This window comes from Lactuca serriola, chromosome 7 (assembly GCF_051521515.1).
Source record: "Lactuca serriola cultivar US96UC23 chromosome 7, Lser_US96UC23_V15, whole genome shotgun sequence".
NCBI classification, from domain to species: Eukaryota; Viridiplantae; Streptophyta; class Magnoliopsida; order Asterales; family Asteraceae; genus Lactuca; species Lactuca serriola.
In genome coordinates this window covers 7563674-7583728 of record NC_136414.1, presented here as the reverse complement: position 1 = coordinate 7583728, position 20055 = coordinate 7563674, and the positions used below count along the sequence as shown (strand labels likewise).

Below are 20055 nucleotides of genomic sequence, written 5' to 3'. Positions count from 1 at the left end.
TACTCCTTCAGTTTCCTTCATGTTTAGTGATTCAAACTCAGTCTTCACCCTGTCTGCTCCCATAAACATGGTCTTCAAGGCATCCCAAGCTTCTTTGGCTGTTTTCTTTTCAGCCAGTGACAACAACAAGTCCTCAGGTATTCCTTGATAAATGGCTGCCAAAGCCAATTTATCCTTCTTCACTTCTACCACTGTATTTGCTGTTCTAGGTTCAGCAGCTTCCCAAACACCTTGAGCCCGCATAAATACCCTCATTTTGATTGCCCAAGCAGCATAATTTGACCTTGACAACATTGGATAATGCAGAGTGACCATACCATCCTTTTCACCATTTCCATTGTTTCCTGTCATCTCTTCACGAGATTGATATTTGGGCATGCACCAGGTAGGCTCTGATACCAAATGTTGGTCTATTGCATGGACAAAATGGTCTTTTATCAAGGCAATAAACAGGGGACAGGATGGTGAAGTGTGCTGGGGACAGATTTAGTGAATCACAGGAAGGGTAAAGTGGGAAAGCAACTTTAAAGCAAGCTGCACAGTGAGCTGAGGAATACAGAGAACAAAGAAGAGACCAAAAGATAATAGTAGGAAATGTGTTCTTTATTCACTGAACAAGAAAAGAAAACATACAGGGGAATACTTTCAACGTACAATTGCCTATGTATTTAAACTAGAAATGAGCTAAAAACTAGGAAGCAAATTTGACTAGCTGTTGTAGACTAGGAACTACTTTACTGACTATTTTTGATTTATTCAAAACAAAAACGTGCATGAAATAAACAATTCTGAATTAGTCTTAACAGTAACTAATGTAATTTCCAATTGAACTATAGATGTTCTCAATATAAATAATACGACTTTAATAGTAATAATTTATTTTAGACTAGAGCAAGATTTATCCATCATTCAATCCCACCGGTAGTCGGATACATTTGCATAAAATACCATCTATAATCATACATAATTACACTTAGACCGGTGGGTGTGGTACCACAGCGCCACATCATTTTACCCCTATACCCCACAAAACTAATAGGAATGGTACCACACCTTATCACACACACAACAGTAAAAAAAATGTGGTATGCTTATCGTTTTCTTTACAGCGAATTCGGTTATAATTGGTTTGTTCTTTTGGAAGTGAAAATGCATAAAAAAACTAGTTTTTTTGGGTTAAAAAACCGGTTTGATTCGGATCCGGTTTTAAAGAAAAAAAACTACAAAAACTGGTTCCAAGATTTTATAAACACTAACTTTTTGCTATTTTGACTTTCAGTTTCGTCGGTCCTAAACAGTAAACACTAACTTTTTGTTGCATATTGTTCTTATACATATTGGACATGCAATTTAATCCTTCATGATCTTCACTTATAAGTATCAATAAGACTATGGCAGTCAATGGCTAACTTAGAAAGTTGGTATTGATCCAATACATTTTATTATGATTCCGATTCTTAGATTTTTTGTTTCTATTATTTTATCTTAGTTTCTATGATATTTTCTTTAGTTTTGGATTTTAGTAGTTTAGACCAAACATGTACTGGTGTACAAATCCATAACAAATTCAGCGTTTTGTTTCAACTTTGTACTTTCATTCCATGTAAGGTTTTGATCACAAGAAGCATGGTGTTAAGGTAAGGAGAGATACTGTGTTTCTCATAACCTTTTTAGGAAGGGTAATGTGTGTGTGTGTGTGTATATATATATATATATATATATATATATATATATATATATATATATATATATATATATATATATGTTTGTCCACTGTTTAATTAAAAGTCTTAATTGTATTTTTTGTGGGATTTGAAGGAAGAAAGTTCAAAACTATCCTTGATAGTTTTTTTGGTGGGACTTGTGTTGGATTAACTAGTGGTTACCTGATCTTTTTGGCGACTTCTGGCTTGTGAACCCTATTACAAGGCATCAATTTTGTTTCACAGATTTCCCCACTAAATACAAAAATTGTACAGACTATATATATCAGGGCTACCCTTTCACATTCAGTAAATGGGTGGGTGTTTGTTGTGATGCAAAAGTACGTACTCTGGTAAAGTATGGTTTTCTATAGCGGGTAAAGGATCCAGTGTGGAATCATGTCTCCTGCACTGCTAGCTTTACTGATTTACGTGCTTTCAAGGGGAAAATATATATCCTAAACAATGACCGTGGTATTTTTTTTATGTGAACTATATATATGAACTGAGAATTAATCCAGAACCCAAATTGACGTTACTTGAATCTACATTTACAGTTTGATCTCGTTCACTCTTTTTTGCTTCATTGTGGCGGACATATATAACTCTCATTTGTATTGTGTTCTTATGCAAACTCATGTTCTTTTCTTAAGTGTATGTATTCTAGCATATTAAGGAAAGCCAGAAAGAAAAAAGATAATAAGAAATAGAGACCTATAATATTATTAGCGTATGAGAAAATTTGTCAACCACCACACGAATTACAATATACGCTAGCTGGAACATCTCTCAATCGGTTTTCAACTATTTGCAAAGTGTGAGCCTTGAGCCTTATCATTGCTAATCGGGTCCTCGAATCAATATTATGATGTATTATCGAGATTCCCTTCGAAATCAAGTTTTATAATTCTAGAGTTCACAATTAATATAGACAATGAAAACTCGATAAAATTTATTTTTACACTAAAGTAAACGTGTTTTATTTATCAATCGCACATGTTTGCAAACAAGCCATGAGGAGCCACTTGAGGCCCAACGTTTTGTAAGGCCCGAAAAACATCTGGTCCGTTTTAGCCTACGAAATATGGTGATCGATCGTATTATGCAAATATGGAATGACATACCAACAGCGGCCAGAAATCTCCGAGTTGTGCAGATTACTTGTTAAACCACGCTCAATGGCTCCAGTTTTTCAATCCTCTGTTTCGATCAGGTAAATCATTTTGGATGTTCTCTGTCTTTGCTTATAATTGATTCCAGAGTATTTGCATGGTAAATTGGTAATGCTTGATCACAGAGACCCATAATCATTGTTTGCAGTATTTGACATACACTTTCATCAATACTAAGCACTAACTTTTTGCTTGCTGCATATTGTTCTTATACGTATTCGACAAATGCAATTCATTCCAACTTTGAAAATCCTTACGTTTCAATCATTATGATTCCAATTTCCTACATTTTATGTTTCCATTAGTTTAGCTTAGGTTTGATTTTAATTCTTTCATTTCGGTTTTAATAGTTTAGCCGAGACATGTACTGCTGCACAAAATCAATTATGAGTACTAATGAAATCATATTAGATTAATTTTGTTTTTTCCTGATCTTCTGCTTATGGGTTATTAATTGGGCCATAACTCATAACTCATGATGATAAAAAAAAACTTTATAATATTACACAAATAAACGTAAGTTTCTTTTGAATTATGTATTTTGGTTTCATGTTTAGGGTAAGGAGAGATTGTGTTTGTGAAAACCTTGTTGGAGACTGGGTAACCCATTTTAGTTCATCAAGAACATTTTTACCATGTAGCTAATCCATTTCTATGTACTATTTCTGTTAAGAGCATTCATCTCTTCTCACTGCAACATTAACCCCCTACGGCAACAACAATTTCGGACACCGACGACTTTCGTCGCCATAGGGTATACCGACGACATGTCGTCGCCATATGCTTGTCAGGATAGGTCAAAATAGGCGTGGCATAGGTGTCGTTGGCATGGGTCCCCCTGTTCCAACGACATGTCATCGGTACAAGTTTTGTGGAGGATATTTTCGAAAAACATAAAGTTTTATTAATTACCTGTGGCAATGACACGTCGTCAGAATAGCTAAGCAACGACATGTCGTCGGGATAGGTACAAACTATAATCGCTCCATCCATACCTGTTGTGGTGAAGGAGCGAAGGAGAGAAATCAAAAGGAGTCTCCAGTGGCCGAAGGTCGTGAAGGAACCACGGTGGTGAATGGCTGTCACAACCAATCACAAAAAACCCCCAAATTTGGAGTTAAAAACTTGAACAATCACTAACAAAAAAGAAATCAAAGATGAAAAACATACCTTGTTGCTCGTCGCCGATGGTGATAACCGGTTTGCGTCTTCGCAAATCGAGAAAGAGGATTGTCCACTGCTTCAAATGACGACACACTGGTATCTTTGTAAGGGTAAATCTCTATGTCGACGACAAGTCGTCGGTACAATGTTTATATAACGACGACGTTTTTTCTTTTTGTTGAAATAAAAAAAATATAATAATAAAAAATAAAAAGTTGTTCCGGCAACAAGTCGTCGGTATAACTATTTCACTTAGATCGCCACGTGGCATGCCGACGACAAGCCGTTGGTATAGTTTTCAAAAAAAACTACGTCGTTTCGGTTTTCTGCACCGGGGAATAAAAATAAATAAAAATACAATTTGTTGTACCTTATACCGACGACATATAGTCGTCATAGGTTTTCAAAAGATTGCGAAAAAAGTCATTGTTCCCACGTATCTATAGCGACAACATGTCGTTGTTTCAGGTCAAACAATTTTGGTCAAACTTTGCAAAAGCTTTGGCGACGACAAGTCGTTGGCATAGCCCTACTATTCGCGACGACAATAGTCGTCAGGATAGGTGTCGTGGCCATAGACTGTTATTCTTGTAGTGTCTAGAACATTTTTACCATGTGACTTCTTTAGTATTTCTAGTGCTTGTTTTCACTTCCTGATTCATTTTATTCTTGCATTTGTTCTTTTTTTTTTTCTTGCAACATTCCATAAAATTTAGTTATTTGAAAAGGGTTGCGTCTGTGTATATATATCTTTGTCCATATTTAATAGTCATGTATCTTTTTGTGGAATTCGCATTTACCAAGATATGTAGTATTTATTTTTTCATTTGCAAGTGTAGGAATGGCTAAGACAAAGCATACAACCAAAATCATCATGATGTGCATATAGCAACAAGGTCAATACCGGTGACGATGGTGATGTGGGACTTTGGTCATGTCTTAGTCATGATGTGCTTTATATAGTTATGATGCAACTAGGAGTTATTGATTATCTTTCATTAGTTGGAGTGTGCTACTCATGGAGGTCACTTCCTTTATATGCATGTCTGTTGGTATAGTTGTAAGAAAGCCTGTTTAGAGGACTCTGTGGGAAAAAAAGTTCAAAATCATTCTTCCTCGTTTTGATGGTGGCGTTTATGTTGGATTAACTTGTGGTTACTTCATTTTTTTGAGGACGACAAACCGCGACTTTTGGCTTGTTAACTTACAATGAAATTTACCCGCGCCAAGCGACGGGTGCAAATTGTTTTTTCAAAAATTAGTTTCTGGAGGTGATCAATTATTTTGCGCAAATAGTTTTCTACATCTAAACAGTTAAATAAGAATTATTCTAGTAGAAAAAGATTGCATTTTGTTTTCAGAAAATAGTTTCCTAAGCATTGAAAAGTTCCATTTTTTCGATAAATAATTTTCGAATGACTTTAATTTCTATGTCGACTAATATTCGTTTTAGCGATTAAAGTTTGGGTAGGTGTTTAGTGAATAGTTTTTACACAATATGATAGCACTTAGGCAATGCAGTCATGACGCAGACCTCTAAATATCATTCTATATGATTTTTTTAACCGAAAAACTGAATTGGAAGTGGTTGGAACCGGTTAATGGTATTTAGCTTAGCTCCCGGTTACCCCAATTTATCATTTTCGATTTTTACACAAATAATTCAGCGGGCTGTGATTATTTCCAATACATATCATATTTCAAAAAATGCACAACATATCCACAAAATAAAACATTGTTTGTCTGTTTCGACTTCAAATATATTTAACGGAATAATAACATTAAAAATGACATCTAACTTTTTGCAAAAGTTTTACGTATAAGGGTTTGGCTATAAAAGTATATAAATAATCAAATTATAAACCAAAGCCATAAATATGGCTAAAATGTTAAAAACCTTGATTTATGTCTATTTAGTCTTTTATATGCATTTTAATTTTTATCAATAAACTTAGATTAATATAAAATTTAATAAAATTTAGCCAACTAACTATGTAAATTGTTTTTTAAACACTTATTTACACATTAATATTAAAGTGTAACACACCATCAAAATTTGACCTAAATTTCTTTAAAAAGTTTGCTAACTCTCTTTTATAAATTAGTGTTTCTTTTATAAATTTATTTATTAAAAAGGTGAAGATGGTATAGAAAAGGTGTACAAAATAACTAACTTTTTATACTTTGTATAATAAAAGTAGTGTAAGAAAAAAAATTCCACGATTTACACGTCAACTTAAATATTTTTGAGATATTATCCTAAATAGTAATTATTTTAATTATAAAACTGATTTCTCAAACTTTTAACAGAAAATACAATTTAATTAACAAATTTAAAACAAACAGATACGTCTTACTCTATGTAGTTAAACAACAATATCGTAACATAATTTTTTAACTAAATCGAACTTTCTAAAGAAAAATATAATGTATGAAGTTCATATAATTTTCTAGCAAGATTAGTATATACCAATTTTGGAAGGTTTTTAATAAATATTTGAATGACTAATTTTGTATAAATTTAATAACTTATTAAAACATATTTTCAACTAAGAGATAAATTTAAACATTAATGTGATGCACCATATAATTCTACATAAAGTCATTCAAAGGATATTACAACGATATAAGCATGCCAAATGATATAAAACGATGTCACTTGCTCCTCTAAATGGTCTACAATAGTATGTAGCACAAATAACACATTTAACAATCCTAATATAACACATTTAACAATCCTAATTTGACTTGTAAAAATAATCATGTTCCTAATTCGACTCCTAAACAAATTATAAATTTTTTATTGAGCGACGCATGTAGTCGCTTTTTGTCCTTGTGAACTTAACTCTATAAAAAGTGCAATTGATGATAAGGTAAACTTATTAGGAATCGAAACATTTAAGCTTTTGAAATAAGCATTTTGAATAATGTTTAAGCAAAGATTTGAAATACATTGAACTTTTTATGACACCACTTACTCACATTTTTATTGAATTTGCCTTTTTTTTCATCAAAATAAAGCTTGGTAATGGGAGAGGGTATGCTAGTTTTCCTTTTTACAGGTTGCGTTGCATTCAAAATGAATACCACATTACTAAAAGATAAACATCTTTACCCATGGGGTATTTTAGTAATCTTCTTGGTTAGGTAACAGTTGCATCCCTGCAAAAAAAGAATTTACATATGTAAGATAATTAAGCAATAGAAATGGACAGTAAATGACAAAGCCATAAAAAAAACAAAAGGGTCATAAATCAACAAATATGAGAGTTGAGTGGTAACAGTGTGTTACCTTATCAATATTTCAACCATCTACGCACTTCATCAACATGTTTCCTCCAAAAAACCATTATACTCCTACATGTTCAACTGGTTGCTAAGCAAAATAAAATGCAGATGTCCACAAAGCTCACTAATGACGATTTTACCCCTGGTGAGTCAACCAAATAAAATGAAGATTTAGGTTACATATTTTTCTGATAAAAACATTGAAAAAAGGTAAATGCTAGAAATTCCAACACACTTCCGTGTGTTTGTTCAAGGTTCCTCTTCTGTTTTGTCTCATCAAATTCAGTAAAAAAAGTACCTACTCCAGACCAAACCGGTGGTCTAGACGACTTTCAGACTCTTTTGGCCATGACTACCTCTACCAAACATGGTCTGTCACATTTGCAACCGCTCAAATTGAAAATTACATAAACTGAAAAAAAACACACAATTTGACAAAATGGAAGATGGGCTGCTATAATACCTCATTAGTAGTACGTTAAAGATTACATAAATTGAAAAAAAAAACAAATTATTATCATTATAAATGTAGAATGCTATAATAAACAATTTAATGTAAGTACATTAATTACTATAAATAGCAACTTACTTTCATGAAAATGTACTTTGAGGGAGCACTTGTTATGATCTCACCTGGATGGGCTGCTGTTTTTGCATCTTCACCTGCTACATAGGCACCAACAATGAGTGGACACCATATTTAATAGAACATGTTCATTTTCTATGCATTACCAAATTAAAATCTGGGATAAGACGCACTGAAACAGGTAAAGATGCAAGCCAATTTCACATCTCCAACATACATACTCTCTTGTTCATCCACATACTCTGAAAAGGAAAGGCCAGGTATGACGATTGATATAATATATGGGAGCTGATATATCCACTTTTCTAATTTATTCTTCCACTTAGAAAAATATTGGTTTTCCCATTATACCCTTTTGTTCGTTAAAAAAAGTATATGAAGAAAAGAAAGAAGAATCTGAAACGGCCTCCTTCCTAATCGGCACCGCTTCTTCGCCGTTATCTGGCTGCCACTAGCCGGCCTCCGACCACTGCTTTAGTTATTGTTGAGTTCATTAGGAAACAAGCAATCCCAAATAAAAAATGATCAAGAAACAAAAATCTCATAAACACCCACTTTAGAAATCTGAAATCAAAGATCGAACAAATGAGCAGGTCGTCGATTCGCATCCTTGCAACATTACATTTTTTTTTCCTATGTATAAAAATTAATTGTTTGTATATAGAGTTCTCGATTCCAATATGATAAATCCATTATGATCTCTTTAATCAATTTTAACATTCAGTTTTTCCATTTTAATCAAATGACAAATGGAATCAGCAACCACTTTTAACAGTGTAATCGGCTAATTATCACATTATGAACCAGATGAATCTGAATACTTACTAATCAGATGAATCAGAAAAATTATTTATCAGATGAATTAGCACTATTACCAATATGTCGTTAAAAATGAATAAGAAAACTTATTAATCAGATGAAACAAATGTAATCAACAATATAATCAAACATTTAAGATGCTTTGTTCTTGACCCCTAATGATTAATCAGACGAAATCAGCAATAGCTAAAGTAGTGCCCTCCGGAAAAGTACCAGCGTTGGAGGCTGGCGAGTGGTAGCCGGAGATCGGCAAAGAAGCAACGCCGAACGATGACCTGCAATGAAGGAGCAGCGACCGAAGATGGAAGAGCGGATTCTTGATAGCTGATTAGGAAGAGGCCGTTTCATCATATAATATAACTTTTTTAATTAACAAAAGGGTATAATTGGAAAATCATTTTTTTTAAGTGGAAGGATAAATTTGAAAAGTGGATATATCATCTCCCATAATATATAGCTTAATAAATCAACTGAAGTTAATCTATGAACAAAAAATGATGGGAAAAACTCACTAACCGAGGTGATCAAGAGAAAATGGAAGGCAAGGCTGTAAAAGAAGAATGAAACAGCAAGTGCTCATAAGTAATGCAATAGAGAGTACACATACACAAAGAGAAACTGCATAAAAAGATAAATGTGGAAATCTACCTACAAAAAAGGAGAGCTTGTATACAGGGGAATATTTTCATCATTGAAATAAGGATCTGAAGTTTCAATGTTGATTTTCACAATTAAAGGGAGCACATGTACTTGAAACATGAAACATACCAACAATTTCACGAATTTGATTTTGGAAGCTCATGGAACTTGGCCGGAAAATAAGAAACAATGAGAGTGGTCTTTTTTTATTTTTATGTTCTTTCTCCCCTGCCTTTTCTCATTGATCAACTAACAATGACAACAAAGTATAAAAATAATTTCATACTTGAATTAAATCCTTCTCATCAGTTTTCTATCCTGCTAGTCACAACCCATCATGATATATATGTAACAATATGCATTCTATAACTATTTTTCATTCCATTCCAGATCACTACAGAACCAAAAACACATTTAGCTATCTACAAGACTTGGATGTTTATAGATTGCTAGTACAAAGTGACCTTCCAGATTTGTCTTAGACATAAAAGGAATCTGATTTTTCTCTATTATAGAAGTTAACGTTTAAATCCAAGGGATGTACGAACCACATCTTTATTCAAACATCGCTTTTGTGTCTCTTCTTTGTTGAACTTATTTGCTTTTTAGATACTAAATCATCAGCCTTTTCCTACACCAAAATATAACAACAAATCTTTCTTTGAATCTTTATTTCCAACATCATGTGTAAAAAAACTAAATTATGTAATGTGTACCTTTTCATTTATCTTTAATTCTTGTTTGGTAGACTTGTCATTTTTATGTTTAAGAGATAGAAATACCAACACCATTGTGTTTTTTAGATCATAAACACTATCTATATCTAAAAAATGAAATAGCTATACACATATAATAATCAGACTGAAAATGGGTTAAAGTTACCTCAAGAGAAAAAAAATGAGGAAATATGAGTGATTCCATACATGTAATCGAGTCTATATGCATAACGAAACCTGTAAAATCGAAAAGGATAACTTCTTAAGACAAAATCAAACCAGAAAATCAATAGCATACATGTGATCGATCATCTTACCGAAGATGTGTAGACCAACCATTGATTATCTACCATTAGTTGCAACGGGAGTATGATGCTTTCTTACCGTCAACTGAAACACTTTCTAGGGTTTTCAAATAAGGCTAAGTGGTAGGTGGTTGTAAAGTGGTTTAGAGAGATAAAGAGAGACTGTATGTGTGTGTATGAGAGAGAGAGAGAGAGAGATGAACCTACAGTATGTGATGGTGGCCATGTGGTTGTAGCAGGGGAAAAATGGTGACATAAAAGAAGGTGACGTCTCATGCTATGGTCCTCTAGCGATGGTGACAATTAGAGATGGGGAAAATTTGGATTAAGGGGAGAGAAAAGGAAATAAGAGATGCTTACAGTAATGAAGGTAACATTTGGATTTTGAGCATCTATTGGAAATGGTAGTGAATGGTGAATGATCTGATGGTGGTGGAAATTGGTTTCTTGGGGATACGCTTATGACAGAAGATAGTGTTGTGGTTTGCTGGCAGTGGAGGTGTTAGCCGATGATGGTGGTGGCGGGTTTTCATGGAATGGTGAGGGGTCTAGGGTTTTTAGGGACAGAAGAAGCACAAGTATAATGGTGCTTCGACAGTGGTGATGAGTGGTATGACGCAATGACTGTGGTGGTGGGTTAGCAGAAAATATATCGATGAAGGCGGCCGATTTAGTAGCAACGCAAGAGTGGAGGTTGGTGGTGGCCGTCAAATTTTCAAGTCGACGTTTCCAGGAAACAAATTTGGGTGGAAGGCATGGGACTATTGTGATCGAAATTGTGAGCATAGGATTTTTGTAGTCGACCACTGATGAGTTCAAATGAGAAAGAAGAGATAATGGAGTTTGGAATAGAGGGGCGGCGGACGCCGGTTCTGGTAAAGGTGGATTTCCAAGGCGTTGGCCATCCAGTTGGGTACGTGAAGGTTAATTGGGGAAAGGATGGCAAGTGACACACTTCTAGGTTGTATGGGTGGCGTTAAGAAGTTAGTGGTAACAGAGGTTGTCGGAGACCGAAGAGAGCGAGGTGTGACATGGAAGAGATGTGGTGTGATGGCAGATGGCGGTGTGTAGATGAGATTAGGGTTTTCAATATAACGCCGTAAGATACATTTAAGTACGCATTTAAGACGTTTACATTGTACGCTTAATATGATTGTATATTATGCTTAGGTAGTTATACCTCTTAAATTTCAAGAAATATGCAATATGTTTAATAATATATATATATATATATATATATATATATATATATATATATATATATATATATATATATAAAAACAACACCAAAATACATAAAAATAACAAAATACATTAAAAATATATAAAAATATGTAAAAATTATATAAAAAAAACTTTACAAAATACATAAATATGTGAAAATATGCCAAAATACATAAAAGAAAGTAAAAATACTTAAAAATCAATATAAATACACAAAAACTATGTTTATACATTTAAAATACATAAATACATAAAAAAAACTATATACAAAATTTTAAAAATTACATAAATACATAATATATATATATATATATATATATATATATATATATATTAAAATAGGTAAAAATACTAAAAAAACATATAAATACTTCAAAATACTTAAAAATATTTTATAAAAATACATAAATATGTGAAAGATATACCAAAATACATAAAAGTACGTAAGAATAGTTAAAAATCAAATAAGTACATAAAAAAATACGTTTATACATTTAAAATACATAAAAACTATATAAAAACTCAAAAAAACACTAAAACCATACACACACACACACATATATATATATATATATATATATATATATATATATATATCAACATACTTAAAAAATACATAAAAATATGTTTATACATTATATATAAATTTTTAAAAATTTATAGAAAAGTCTCATTATTTTGTTAAAATTAACGATTTAGTCTCATTACCTACTGAACATGTCAAAAGAGTTAAAGTGAAGAAATTTGTACTATGGGAGTGACCACGTTGTGGTAACCTTAACCACGCCATGGTGATGAGCTTTTTAACACTCATAAAAATCATGATAAATTTAAACTTTTAAAATCAACCCAATTTCACAAATTGTTTACAAATCATAGTTTTCAAAATTCCCAAAACAATTAGAGTATCCCATAAACAAGAGGATGTGCACGGTCATGCATTCGTCTTCCCACGATCATCCGAAGTACCTAAAACAATAAACTAAACTGTAAGTCAAAGCTTAGTGAGTTCACCCAAAGTACCAACATATAACCACATAACATATATACAATAACAACATGTAATGGGTCCACAGCTAAAAGACTGGACTACCCCTGAGACCACATCATAAGTCTGGCTTGCCTTCGGGCCCACAACTTATGTATGTCTTGCTCCCTAATTAGATCAGTCATCAGACTGAAATACTATCAAACCCTCAGTACGAGTTTGGCATACCGTCCGGTCCTCAGTTCGTATTTGGAATGCTTATGAACCCTCAGTATGAGTTTGGCATGCCCAACCTGACCCTCAGCTCATATCTGGAATGCTCCAGGGTTTATTAGCTACCGTACGGAGCAGTACAACCTCAACCCACCACAATATGTTGACATATAACAGATAATCATGCAACAGAATCACATGTATTCCTACAAATCTACCAGACTAGCATATCAATAACTAGCATAATCATGCATATCTATTCCATACTCAGTATATCAGTGAATCTACAACATCCGTGATTTATAAGGTACTAATTTTTCTATTTATATAAGGTTAATAGTTTTATAAGGTTTGGGCTTAGACCTCCGGGCCCTTGTAATTGGGTTGAGGAAGCACCATACGCGAAGCGTACCTTGCCATGTACGCTCAGCGTACTCAAGAGATTGGAAAGCGGAAGCCATCCAGGTACGCCTGCGTACCAGGAGTACGCACAGTGTACGTATGCAGGTTCTAAAACCCTAAATCTTAGGATTTGATCCCTATATAAAGGACTTTATGCCTTTGGTCCAGCCACCACGAAAAACCTAACTCATATCTGTGTGTTCTTGTGATTTAGAAGCCACTTGAGAGCATTTTAGTGTTGTTTTGGTGTTTAGAAGAGAAAAGAGTTTGAAGAAGGAGCAAGGATTCAAAGGGAGCTTGTAGATCCAGGAGATTAGCACCATTTCTGACTCATTTGAGGTATCAAGCTTCAAACTTGATCATTGCATGTTTATATTTGATTTTGGGGTGCTTTTGGTCACTTTTGGACTCCATTGTTGAGGTTGCTTGAGTCTTGATAGTTTCAGAACATAAGAGTTGTCCTTTTGGGCTCTTAGAAGCACTTAGAGTAATAAAAATCGGACCTTGATGGTTAAGCCACAACCATGCAAGTGTTTGAAGGTCACAAAGTTGGGTTAAGGACCAAAAATCATGTTTTGACCCCAACCATGCATGCAAGCACATAAAGTTTGTGACTTTATGGACTAGGATGCCTTAAAGGACCTAGATCTATATTCTGGACGTGAGGACTTAATGGGTTAAGTCATAAATGAAGCACCAAGAAAGTTGGTCGGTACGTCGTGCGTACACCCTAGTATGCCACGCGTACTGGGTCAACTTCTCGTTTTGGTGAAGGCCAGCGTACGCTGAGCGTACGTGCCAGGTACGCCGCGCGCACGAATGCAGAATGGCGAATTTGGGCTTTGGGGCCTTAGAAGTCTAGGCCTGGATAATTGGGCCCCATGGCCCACTGTGGAGCAGAGTTTCTGGGCCTAGAACTGAGATTTAGAGTATCTAGCCTTTCGGGCCATATTGGCCACTCGAGATTATTTATTTTGGGCTAAGGATTTATTGGGCTTGTAAAAAGGCTCATTTGAATAGTAGGGCCTAATTTAGAAAATTGGGCCATTAATGGGCCTTTAGTGGGCTAATAGTGGGTTGAGAAAGATAAGATGGAAATGGACCTTGGGTATGGTCCAAATTAGACCAAGGGGTAAAATGGTCATTTTACCCTAAGAAGTATTATAGATTTTGACTAAGTGTTGTTATGATAATGATAGTCGGGGAGTCATCGGAGTAGTTGTTAGAGATTCTTTCCAGTGATATTCAATATTCAGCTTTACGAGGTGGGTTACCTTCCAGTAGAAGTGGGTCTAAGGCCACAATGTCGGCCTACTAGTAGGAGTTGTTTGTTAGATGATTGTCTTTGTGATGATTGTCTGGTATGCCACTAACTGTTATGTTTATGTGCTAGTATGGTATGATGTTATGTGATAGTGGTCATAAGGGGATTAGTCCTCGTATCAGTCGAAATGACCAAAGGGGTAGGTCGGGCACCCCAGTATGCCTGAAAGTATGATTATAATTATGTTGTTATGTGGTAGTAGTAGGGGTGAAATAGTCTCTGTAACCGGTTGAGATAAACTAGAGGGTGGGTCGGACACCCTAGTATGTATGATAGGGGTAGGTTAGGCACCCCGGTATGCCTAGCAGGGGTAGGTTGAGCACCCTGGTATGCTCAGCAGGGTAGGTCGGGCACCCAGATATGTCTGGCAGTATGTTTATAGTACGGTATGTGGTATGATGGGGGAACTCACTAAGCTTTGTGCTTACGATTTTCAGTTTTTGTTTCAGATCCTTCTTCTTCGTAGGGAAAGGAGGCGGCACGGTAGCAGCGCATCACACACATGATTTTCCGCACATGAGATTCTTGGAATTTGTACTCTGACACTATTACTATTTGATGATATGGTTTTGGGATATGTGATCTATGGCTTTATTGAAATGAAATAACTTGATGATGTTTTTCTATAAATTGTTTTATGAATCGTTATATTAAAAATGAAATTTTTGGTCCGTATTTTTTGGATGTTACAGAATCTCAGGATATCAAACCAATGGGTCGGCCTTGGTGCCTTAGAGCATAAGTACAGTGAGGAAAACTCACCTGAAAAACTGAACTGAAACCGATGAGGTCCCAACTCCGAATTGCAACTCTCTAACTAGTACCTATTTCCCACTAATGACCAATTTCCACCAACATCCCAAAATAACCTCAAGGTAAAACCTGGTCAAACTTGGTCAAACCCATAAGGTCAACTGAGTCAACCCATCCGAGTCAACCCAACCGAGCAAACCCAATCGAGCCAACTCAGGGTGCGTACGCGTGGCGTACTCCAAACCCTCGCAGTTGACCACCATCGGGGTGGTTGACCTCGTACGCAGGGTGTACTCTCGCATGATTTAAAACCCAATAGGTGCTTAATGGCTTAATCACTTATGTCTATATTTCAGATCCAAGGCTCAAATACACTCTAGAGTCATAAAAGTTTCGAACTTTATGACTTTACATGACTCAAGGTCTTAATGTAACATCCCAAGATTCAGGTACAACTATTCAATCCTCCTTCTTTTCTCTTGTTGCCAAGTTTAGCCCTTTTGAGGAATTATGTGGCAAATGAGTACGTTGGGCGTACTCATGCGCTTATTTTGGACGCGGAGTCGCCAAGGTACGCCGGGCGTACCCAAAGTTACGTCGGGCGTACCCGGCCCAGGTGCAAAAAACCTAATCTATCTTGTGCACTATTTAAAGGGTGCTAAGGCTCATTTCTCAGCCTCCATATCAGTGAGTGAAACCCTAAGAGAGAGCCTCCCATCGTCCTTAGTGTGTGTGAGTGTTGTTGGAGCTAATTGTGCATTGGCGACTTAGTGAAGAAGAAGGAAAGGATCTCTTGGAAGCTAAAGCTTGAAGTGCCAATTTGGATCTGAGATCTACAGAGAAAGGGGCTACACTTAGAGGTATAAATTTCAAAACTTTCCTCTACTTTTGGTTGTTGTTGCATGTGCCATTTTTAGGGTTAAAAACCCCAAAGGTGGAGACTTTATGAGTGTAAGGTGCTCCATGGTCCGAGATCTGTCCCTTTTCAGTGGTATTAGTGGTTTGGATCCATAAAGTTTCCATCTTGGTTGTTAGTTTGAGGTCATGCTTGAGTAATAAGCCTTCTAGAGTTAGAGAATGGAATATTATGGGAGTTGGTGACTTGTTCAGCCATGCAAAGGCTTAAAGTCATCAGCTTTATGGATTAAGAGGCTTAGATGTGGTCAGATCTAGAAGTTAGACGTGGGTCTTAACTGTTTAAGACCTCAAGAGCTCGGGGGCTGAAGCAGGGGAGTACGCCGGGCGTAATCCTAGTACGCGTCGCGTACTGGGTGGCGTTCCCCGATTTTGAGAGGCAGCCGGGTACGCTCAGCGTACACATCTGGTACGCACAGTGTAACCCGGAAGTTGACTTTTGGTTGACTTTTAGGGTATGGTCTATTGTGGGGCCTTTTGAGTTAAGAGAGGGGTAAAATGGTCTTTTACCCTTATGAGAGTGTCATAAGAGGACATAGTCTAGCCTCTGAGAGTTATATTAAATAGGGTATTTATTTCATATGATTAGGCGGAGGCTAGGCCAGCGTTTACCGAGTCAGAGATTTACTGAGATACCAGAGGTGAGTCTTCTCACTATACTTTGCCTAGAGTGGTAACAGGGTTATGTGACAGTATATTTTAGAGCTATGTGCCAGTGTATTTGCATGCTATTTATGTGTTATAATTGTTGTGATATGTGATATGCATGATTCAGAGTTTACAGAGCTAGGACCAGTGGGTCCATAGAGTTAGTACCTTTGGGTCCACAGAGTTAGGGCCAGAGGGCCCACAGAGAGTTGGGACTAGAGGGTCCCATTGAGACACATTGACCAGAGGGTCAAACAGAGTTATAGCCTCGAGTGGCTAAAATGTGTTAGAGTGGTATTTTGGGGAACTCACGAAGCTTTATGCTTATAGTGTTACGTGTTATGTGTTTTAGGTACCAGTGACGACCGCGAGAAGGCGCCGACATGATTCGTACACACACATGGGATTTTATGTATTTCGATCTTGGGAAATGTTTTGTGAAACAAGGATATGATACAATGACATTTTATTAATAAATGTGTTTGGAAAATGTGTTTTGAAAATGCGAAAAATTATTTTAATTTTACGGTGTTATACTTAATCCATTAAGACCTTCTACAAGATGCATGGAGTAAAACAAACCATTAGGACTTTATTTTTATGGCTTAGGACCCCTCATAGGGTCTGAAAGGACAACTTAACTCGTCAAGAACATGTCATGCTCAAGATAAGACATTTGGGACCAAAAAGCTTCACTAACCCATATCCAGATCTATATAATTCAAAAGTAAAGTTGCAAGCTTTTTACCTTAGAATGGTAGCAAATGAAGAAGAGTAAATCCTAGATCCAAAGTGCTTCACTCTCCAAAGATGATCTTGGCTTCTTCCTTATCCTTCTAAGCACACAAACACACACTTTTAGGCTATAAATGGCTTCCTAAGGAGAAGTATGGCTTCAAACACGAATGAGAGGGTGGAGGTTGTTTAGGGGAAGGGAAATGAGGCCATAAGTATGCTTAAATACCAACCAAGCCCTAAAAAATAAAGTTTCCCAATTTAGGAAGTATGCTTAGAGTACAATGATGTACGCCCAACGTACACCATGTACGCATGGCGTACTACGAAGCCTTAAATTACCAAAATGCCACTAAGGCTCTTTTTGCATACAATTCTTGAACTTTGGGATCAAGTGCAATGTGATGAATTAAAGGGTTGAAATTTGAAGTACCTTATCATCAGGATGTTACAAGCTTAAACCATTAAGTCATTTCCTTTAACTATAAGAGCTCCAAAACTCAAATTTGGTCCTTCCCATGGTCTTGATGTCAACCCGTCCATAAGCCAAAGTCCTAACCCTAACCTTTAATGGCAACTTAATGCATCAAGATTCATATTAAGCACCCAATCCTTAGAGTTGCACCTCCAAAGTTTCTAGAAGGATTTCATACTTCTAAAGGACCTTAAAAATCGTGGCTTTTATAAACCTGCATGCCCAATGCATGCCTTTTTCCATTTTAGGTCAAAAATAAAGTTTAATGACCAATACCCCATGCATGGCATCAAAACTCGATTATAATTCAGATCCAAGACACTAAATGCTCAATTTGACTTGGAGATTCATAAAGCTGCAAGCTTTATGAGATCCCATTACCTAAATACATCACAACATGGAAAAGGGGGACAAAATCCAAAGATCTAGCAACATGGTAAGAAAAAGGTTGAATCTTGGACACTCACCAAGGTCTATGAGATATGCTATCTGGATAAATGATGCTTGCCAAGCAACCACCTCACCAAGAGTTTCCTTCTCCTTCAAAAATCACCAAAAAACACCAAGATTTAGCTCACAACTTCAATGGAGGCTAGGGTTATGGTTTATGAGGTTGGGAGGAAGATGAAGGTTGAAACCATAGCCTTAATGCTCTTTATATAGGTTCCAACGCCCGAAACTAGGGTTTTAACAACACCTGCCACATTATGGTGGGTCATTTAAAACCCACGATCCAAAACGCTCCGTCACGTCGTGGTGATGCTCCACCACTTCATGGCCACCCCAAATAAAGTTAAAACATAAAAGTTGATTCATACCCGGACCAAATGTTACACAACTTAGACTGTAATTCAATTTGACATCGATTTGTCATTAACTTGCATCAATTATGTGAAATATAACTCGAAACCAAATTGTTTTACTCTTATTTTGAGTATTTGTTTTATTGTATGTTATTTTAGTTTGTTTGCTTTCAAATTCTCCATAATTACTTTCTATGCACTAGAATAAAACATGATTATTTTGGTGTATTTATGTATTACAATCGAGTCCCTGATGATCGACCTGTTTGCCACTGCTACTATTATTTTTAAATCATATGTGCAAATAGAAATTGTTTTTTGATTGATTCGACACCCATCAAGCACCACTACCATCACCTAGTCCGACAGTAGTTGGATGGGTGAGATTTTTTAGAATAAATTAGGATGGTGGTGGTATTGTCCAAAAAAAAAATTAATCTAATAAAAATGAAATTAAAGAAAGTCAACTAAAATAAAATAATAATGCAATAAAGTAAATTGATATATAAATACTATATATTAAAAATAAAATTTATTAACATGTATTAATCCAATAAAAAGAATTATTCCGATAAAAAAGATATTATAAAAAAAATATTTAAAAGAAATTAATAATATAATAAAGTAATATTTATTAATATTTAAATATCATATATTAAAAATAATATTCACTAACATATAGTAATCTAATAAAAAGAATTAATATATTAAAAGTGAAATTAATAAAATAAAATTAATAATTGTAATATTTTTTAATATATAAATATTATATATTAATAAAGTATTTATTAATATATAATAATATAATAAAAAAGAATCAATCTAATATTTTTTTAAAAAGAGTTAATGAATAATAATTGAATAAAATTAAAAAGAAAAAATGTATAAATGATCCTTGTATTTTAATTGCAGAAATGGTTTTTGAGAGTAAAATTGTCATTTTTTTAAAATTTAACACCAAACTATTAAAGTTAATGTTCTTAGACCAAAATCACATAAGGTATCCGATATTAGACCACCACTTATGCACCACCAAACATTTGTGGACCAAAACCGTATAATTTTGATAAGGGAAAATAACACAAATGCCTTACGAACTTTCTAGGGTTTATCCTTTTAGTCCCTAAACAATTTTTGTGGCCTTACGAGGGAATGAAGTCGTTTTTATCGGGTCGAATACATC

The 20055-nt window shown here is 35.1% G+C and overlaps 1 long non-coding RNA gene across 2 annotated transcripts; it reads right to left on the bottom strand.

Annotated features, from left to right (window-relative positions):
* Nucleotides 1-6754: 6754 nt before the first annotated feature.
* LOC145062158 (uncharacterized) lies at nt 6755-11444 on the bottom strand. 2 transcript variants are annotated; one of them, XR_013687458.1, is made up of 6 exons: nt 10405-11444; nt 9381-10324; nt 9249-9279; nt 7626-8155; nt 7332-7469; nt 6755-7201 (listed from the first exon to the last, which is right to left on the bottom strand). It is a non-coding gene; the product is annotated as an uncharacterized LOC145062158 (long non-coding RNA). The 2 variants fall into 2 exon arrangements; XR_013687457.1 differs by having other exon boundaries at nt 7332-8155.
* Between the last annotated feature and the right edge of the window lie 8611 nt (nt 11445-20055).